We start from the raw sequence: 8,311 nt of genomic DNA, 5'->3' as shown, positions 1-8,311 counted from the left end.
TTTTGGTGGCAATTGAATTATTAACTAAAAGAAAACCATCCAGGGTGTAGCAGTTAGCAGCAGGCTGCCAATGGTAGTGAATTTTTGTTTACTCAGAGTGTTTGCACCTAATTTAATGAAAAGTAGGAATGAGCCCTCAGAAAGCAATTCAGAAGCCTTGGCCCCAAAGGAAGACAAGCTTTGGACTTCGCAGGAAAGTAGTTAAGGCAGCCAAGGACAGAGGCTACAGCCCTGCCCCTACTCCCCAGTAAGACTTATTTCCAGATGGGTGTTATCCACAGGTTGCTTCTGTACTGGTTTTTCAGAGACTGTGGCAGGACAGCAGTGCTCTAATCTCCCCAATAGCTTCTGCAGTCCCTGGTTTGAATCCCGCAGCTTTCACTAAAGACATTCATTCCTGTTGAGATGCAAATGCTATTGAGGGGGACAACTCTGAAAGGAGTCAGAAGAATTGAGTTTAAGTCTGACTTTTGCAACTTAGCATCTGTGGAACCAGGAACACATCACTTTACAACTGTGGGCCTCAGTTTCTTTACTTATAAAATGGAGATGACAGTGCTACCTAACATATTAGGTTTCTTGAGATTGGATTACTTTGTAAATAAAAACTTTCTACAGATAGAACGGGTATGTATAATAATTTCTATATGCATGGCACCTTACATTGCATGACTCTGTAGACCACTTGAGGGTAGAGGCTGTGTCTTGTTTTGTATCTAGCTTCTAGCTCAGTACATGGCACAGACTACGTGCTCAATAAAGAGTAGGTGAATTGAGCAAGGCTAATTACAGCAGCAAGAAGGATAAGTATACTCTAATCTTCTATCATGTCTAACATTGACATTCTCACTTTACAGATCTCTGAGTAACCATTGAACCACTTCTTCTTGTTCTGGGAAAGCAGGGCAAACTGACCAACTCCACTAAATTCCCTGTGGAACTCATAACCATTAAACATTGATGATTGCTATTCTGGGGACCATTCATCCCAGATCTCCCTCAGATAGTTCATGTATTAATAATACAGTCTTATTGTACTCATTGGTATAACATGTATTTGTCAGGCTATGCACCCAAATCTTCATTTTTAGAAGAATGGTCATCATGTACATGGGACATTGTGAGAAGGCAGGTGAGAAGCCAACCTAAAGATGTGACATGTTAAGTGTCTCTCAGCCCATATGTTGACTTTGCTTTTTACTGAAGTGTAGCAAGGGCATAGATAGTTTTAAATTTACTTTGAGAAGTGGTGTGATAGAAGGGCTTAAGATGCTTGGCCATCAGAAAACTAGATTCTGCCATTAATCTATTGTCAACCGATAGTTGGGTTAATCATTCCTTTGTCCTCCATTTCTTGTTTAGTAAAACCCAGCAATGGAGAGATAACTTCTGAAGAGACTTCCATTATTCTGCTTGGATCCAATGGCCCATTTCCTCATGCATAGTTCTTTTCCATGTTTAGAATGTCTCCTGTTGGCTGAGCTGGAGTCTCCACTCCTATGCCCCCTAAATTTGTTAAAGCATAGGACCGAATGTAGACCCTGCTGGGAAGAGAGTTGGCATGGGGTTGTCTTGGTTCTGCCATGCAAGCTATTAAAAAAGGCAAAGAGGCTTTAGCAAGAAGAGTACAGAGGTTTATGTAAGCCGCCCAAGGGCCGAGCAGAGAACTGTAAGGAATCTCAAAACAGAGATGCATCCACAAGGGACATGGGGGCCCACACAGGTGGAGAGGAGATGAGTTAATGCCAAATGAAGTTCTGAATTTCAGTCGTTAAGTGTCTCGTGCCAATTTCTGAAACAAAACTGTATTTGTAAATTTAAGTGGTAGTAAGACCGTTACTGTAGAGTGGGGAAAAACCCATGGACCCACTGGAAGTTGGAGGACAGGAACGATTGTCCCCATTAAATAATGTTTGAAAGAACAGTAGCAGGTAAAAATAAATTTGTGCTTTGATCACAATCCATCTACCATCTTCATTCAACATACCAACTCATATACTTTAAATACTTTTGTATTTATTTGGAGCCTCAGTTTACTGTCTGAAGGTATACATCAAGCTATGTGCAAATATTCTCTTTTGAATGTGATGTATTGGAAGGTAAATCCAAGGTAAATCCAATGTGGATGAGTTAGCAAATCAACAATAATTAGGTTAAGTCATCTAAAAATAATAGTATATACACTTCCATAAGGATATAACAGTATATACACTTCCATAAGGATATACTATAATTTTCCAGGCGCTTAACTAGAATTGACTTAGACTCAGGTAATGGGAAAAGGAGAGAGAGATATTTTGTGTTTCTCCTCTATTTCCTCAGTGGGTAGCAGAGTGCTGAACACAGAAGCAAGTGGGTTCTATTACCTGGTAGTACTATGACCATGAACAAATTGCTTAGCTCTCATTCATTCATTCATTCATTCAACAAACAACTGATGAGGAAACAAGAAGTTGAGAAGCAGTCTCAAGGAACATTCAAGTTGGAGGAGGTTGACTGGTAAAGTCGAGGAATGAAGCTAGGTTGGGATCAAGAGAGAGCAGCCAGAGCACATGAGAGATACTGCATATAACCACTGATGGCTTTCCTGATGCCCCCCATGCGCTGCCACCAGACACTGAATCAATGCCCAGTTAAACCTGTGGAAGGGCATCCTTATTCTGGGAAGACTTGCATTCTGCATCTTAGATTGCTAGGCACGCCATCTGCCGTCTCAGTTCCTGTTTACTTTTTATGCCATCCATAAAAAGGTGGCCAAGCTTGCTTTAATTTATTGAAAAGGATATAAATAGCCTCGGGAGAATAATTAGAAGTCCACTGTTTTTCATTATATTTTAAGACAGCATATTTTCCTGTCTACTGACTTTTAAGAGGGCCCTGCCAAATAGTCTGTGCAAGAGTAAATGAGCAAACAAAAGGATTGTTCTGTAGCTATTTGGACTTGGTTTTTAAGAAACTTTATCTTCATTCACATGAAAAAAATAAAATTCTTAACTTCACCTTCTCCAGGTCCCACAAAAAATGCACAATGTGTGCCTACAGAAGCAAAAGGGAAAAAATATGGAAAGAATGACTCACTATTCAGAGCAAGAGATTCTGTTACCAGTGAACAGAGGGAATTGTATGGATTGATTAAGTAGTGATATTGACCAAATTATTGGGGGAAAAAATGGAAGAGCAGTAGGATTTTTAAAAGGCTGCAGAAGAAAAGATACTATAAAGATAGTATGTTTAAAAATAACCCCCAATGCCAAAGAAGTTGTCTGGCAAAATGATGCTCTCACACCCAAATGTTTTCTTTCTTACTCCAAAATGCCCTTTTATACTAGTATAATTCTACTCATTTTTCAAAATTCTAATTACACAAGTCAAAATGAGTTCATTCACCTTGTAAAAAATCAAAATATTATATAAAAACCAAAGTACCCTTTGACTACCAACTGTATCAAAACAAATCTTTATCAGGGATATCCATTATTATGAATTTAGTGGGTATTATTCAGAAAACAATGAAAAAGATCTATATGGTCTAATACAGAAGTCCAAGACATACTGTTGAGAAAACAAAGACATTTACTGTATATACACTATGATACTATTCATGTAAAAAATAAAATACACTCTAGACAATACTATATAGTACCTGTATCTGCTAATTTGTATCATACCTATTTACTTATGCTTATGATATCTATATCTCTAAGGCATGAATAGGTAAAGGTTAAGGGAATTTTTACTTTTGGGAATGGTGAAATAAATTAGATATGTCTCTTTCTGAGGATGAGAAATCTGCACAAAATTTGATAACATCTACTTAAAGGCATCAAGCAGTTAATAACATAGTGAATAATTGTTAGACTAAGCTCCATTGAAGGGCAGGGGTTCAGAAAGGTGATACTAGTGATTAAGATCTCTTTCTCCCTGGAGGATTATTTACTTATTTTAGAGGGGGCTAGTGAGAAGATGAAAAATTGAGTGATTCTTTTGATAGTCTTGTCAGGATAGGGGAACAGGTGACTGACATGGTTCAACCATGATGGGGAGTTCCTTTGCTTTGTGTTGGGATCTCAATGCTCCTCATCAGTAATATGGTTATACAAACAAAGGCAGGTTCTTGCAGAAATTGTAGCTCAACTTTGACTAATCTCAGTCACTAAATTTGGTTTAAAGTTAACTCATATTACTTGGCAAAATGTGGGAAGTACCTACCAGAAGTAAAAACTTCTCTAGAGGAAAAATACATCATTCTAGGGAACAGATTACTCTAACGATTTTGCTACTACATATCTGGCCTACAATTAAAATAAAACAGAGACAAAAAACTGAGAACAATATCAGAAACAACAAATAGTAAAAAGAAAACTGTAGAGAAACCAGGTATTAGAGCTATCAGATACAGATTTAAAAATAACTCTATTCACTATATTCAGGGAGATACAAGACAAGCCTGAGAAATATGTCAGAGAACTAGGTTCTGTAAAAAATTTTTAAATGTAGTATACAACCAAAAATTATAACTGAAATGAAAAACTCAGTGTATGTCTTTAATAGCAAATTAAACATTGCTGAAGAGAGATTTAGTGAGCTGGAACATATGTTGGAAGAAAATATCTAGAATGCGGCATAAAGAGAGAAGAGGAAAATATATAAAATAAAAATAATAGATATAGAGAATGTGTGAAGATCAAGCATATGATAATTTAAGCATATGCTAGAAAAAAAGGAGAGTAAGAATGGGCAGAAAAATTTTTGAAGAGTTTATGGCTGAGAGTTTCTCTCAATGGATACAAGATATCAAACCACAGATAGTGGAAGACATACAAAACTAAAAAAAGATAAATACAGAGAAAGCCATACTAGGCACATCATAGCAAAGCTGCTGAAACCCAAAGGCCAACCCATCCCCCGCCCAAAAAATCTTAAAGTGCTAAAGAAAAAAGAGATGTTACCTTCAAAAGAGAAAACACAAAACTTACAAATGATTTCCCCATAGAAATAATGAAAATCCAAAGGCAAAATAATAATATATTTCAATTACAGAGAGACAATGACTGCCAACAGAGAATTCTGTGCCCAGTGAAAACATCTCTTGTAAAGAAAATGAAATAGGACCTTTTGTTTTCAGACACATAAAAACTACAGAACTTAACACCAGCATTTCCACATTAAAAAAATACCAAAAGTATTCTTCTGACAGAAGGAAATGATGCACGAAGGAAGACTAGAGATACAGGAAAGAATGAAAAGTAATAAATAGGTAAATATAGAGGATTGTTGACTACATAAAACAATAGTAAGATCTAGTGAGGTTTAAAATGTTTAATAAACTAAAATACATGAAAATAGCTTACAAATTGGAAGGGGGAAATGGAGTTAAGATGTTCTAAGGTCTTTGTATTTTCCAGGAAAGGGCATGCAATGGACTAAATGTTTGTGTTTCCTTCTACCCCCAAATTCATATATTGAAATCCTAATGCCAATGCGATGGTATTAGCAGATAATTAGGTCATAAAAGTGGGGCCCTCCTGAATGGAATTAGTACCCTTATAAAAGGGACCCCAGAGAGCTCCCTTACCCCCTCTTTACCATGTGAAGACACAACAAGAAGACAGTAGTCTGCAGCCTGGAAGAGGGTTCCCACTAGAACCCAACCATGCTGGCGCCCTGATCTCAGACTTCCAGCCTCCATAACTAGAAGAAGAAATAAATTCTGATAAGTAAATTTCTATTGTTTATAAGCCACTCTGTCTGTGGGACTTTGCTATAGTGCATCCAAACTGATGAAGACAGGAAAAAGGAAATTTCAATTAAAATTAGATTTTGAGGACTTCTGATGTTGACTAAGATGGAGTATTCCTACTACGGACTATCTCTGTTTTATTGCAACAAAATAGTGTGGGCAGAATAGCAAAAGCAAGTACCAGAGAACTTTGAAAAAGCATCAGACAAAATTAAATACACATTCAGTAAAATAAGACAAAACAAAAGCACAAAAAACCTCCCAGCCAATTAGGAATAAAAGGGAAATTCCTTAATAAAGGGCACCTACAAAAAAATCTACAGCTAACATCATGCTTACCAATGAAATATTGAATGCTTTCCCCCTATAACCCAGAAATCCAAGTCCTGGTTGTCTATCTGAGTTGTAAGTTAATGGTCACACAAAAGTATGTATGTGAATGCTTATAGCAACTTTATTTAAAACATCAAACTGGAAACAACCCAGATGTTCTTCAACAGGCGAATGGATAGACAAACTGTGGTATGTCTATACAATAGATTACTATTCGGAAATAAAAAGGAGAGAATTATTGATTCACATAATAACATGGATGAACTCAAGTGGACTTCGCTAAGTGAAATATCCAAAAGTCTGTACATTGTATGATTCCATTTATACAATATTCTTAAAAAGGTCAAACTAGAGAGATGAAAAGTAGGTCAGTGTTTGATAAAGGATGGATTTGAGAGAAGAGGTGACTATAAAAGAATAGAACAAGGGAGTTTTGGGGATGATGGTACTAACCTGCTTTCCATCCTGATAAATTCTCTCCCCCTCTACAGGGCTTTCTGGTGTTGATTGTTGAGGACTGAAGTTGTCCATTTGTTTAGTGACTCTTCCAAACTATTTTTTGTAAAGATTGTATTCCTTGTCATGTATGCTCACTGAAGTCTCTGTTCTGTTATCTCAGCAGTCAGCTAGTGACTGGAAGATATTTCCTTAAATGTCTGGAGACAAAAAGAAAAAAACTTCTTTGGTCTTTGCCATATTGGCTCTGAGCTAGGATTTTCCTTAAATGTTAAGCCAAGTTGATCACAACTCTGCCTTAGCCTTCACCTTTTGCTTATTGTGGAGTATAAATATCAGCCAGAGGTATAAGTCTAGGGTCTTTTCACATCTTTTTGGAGCATGCATCTGGCCATGCTCATGCGTATTGTACTGGTACCAGGTTCCCCAGTGTGCTCAGTAGTCCGTCACAGCTCTCATTCTCCCAAGAATTTTCCTCCTCATACTGAGGCTTTTGGGTCTGTCTGCCTCATCCTTTGTTCCTTGCCCCAGGCAGCAATAGGTAGCATATATCTGTAAATGCTTCCATCAGATGCCACCCAGAAAGCCATTCCAAACCTGATGGGGGCAATGTAAAGGTCAGTTTCTGTGCTAGTCCTTTAGGAAACCACCAGACAAGTAAAATGCATGATCCCAATTTTTGAAAACAAAGTCTGTACTGCTTCCCCTGATGCCTGTAAGCTGTACCAGGAAAACAGGTCATTGTTCACAAGGCCGATACTAACTGGGGAATAGTGAATGCTAGTCAGGTAAGCAAAAACCACATAATATTTCTTACCAAAATCAGCTACCTCTTTCTTCATTAGGCACTCCCTGATTGACACAAATGTCTGATTAGACTCCAGAGTTCCAAAGAAGTTGATTCTGTCTGTTTTCACCAGCTTAATTCTTGCTGGGGAAACCAATTCTTGCAATGGACCAATTCTTGGAGCTCCTTACACTGCCAATTCCATGTCACTTCTGTTCCAAGTACTCTGAAAAGTTTGGCACTATGTAGTAAATCTAAAGATACACACACCAGCAATTCTGCTCCTTGTTATTCACCCTAGAGCAGTGAGTCTTAATTGGGGCAATTTTGCCTTTCCAGTAAAACTTGGGAATACCTGGAGACATTTTTGTTTTTCACAAGTGGGTGCATGCCACGGGCATATAGCGGGTTAAAAGCCATGAATGCTGCTAAACATCCTATAATACATAGGGTAGACTCCTTCCCAACACCCACCTAAAACAAAGAATTTTCTGGCCTCAAGTGTCAAAATTGCCAAGATTGAAAAACTCTCACCTAGAGAAAATGAGTGCTCATATGCACTAGGAGAATGCTCATAGCTGCATTGTGTACAATGGTCTTAAACAGGAAATGACCTAAACAACCCAAATGCCCGTCAATAGTGGAATGGATATATTCTTGTTTATACATTCAATGGAATACTTCATAGCAATGAAAATGAATAAATATAAAAATTATATAAAAAAAGCAAGAAAGTGTTTTCCATAAATATTTATAGTGGTCACTTGAAAAAGGGAGTTAAGATTGAGAAAGGACACATGAGATCTTCTGGGTTTCTGGCAATGTTCTATTTCTTGAACTGGGTGAGTGTTCACTTTTTAAACTATACATTAATATTTTATTACTTTTATGTATAATTCATAATAAGACAGAAAAAAGCTGTCAGTAATTACAGTTTTTCTTCTATCACACTCCCTACTCTGACAGGTCATGTTCTTCAAACTGAACATCCAGTC

The sequence above is a fragment of the Pteropus medius genome, unplaced genomic scaffold, assembly GCF_902729225.1.
Source record: "Pteropus medius unplaced genomic scaffold, Ma_sr-lr_union100, whole genome shotgun sequence".
Taxonomy (NCBI): domain Eukaryota; kingdom Metazoa; phylum Chordata; class Mammalia; order Chiroptera; family Pteropodidae; genus Pteropus; species Pteropus medius.
The sequence above is the reverse complement of the archived record's forward strand: the minus strand, read 5'-3'. Positions refer to the sequence as shown.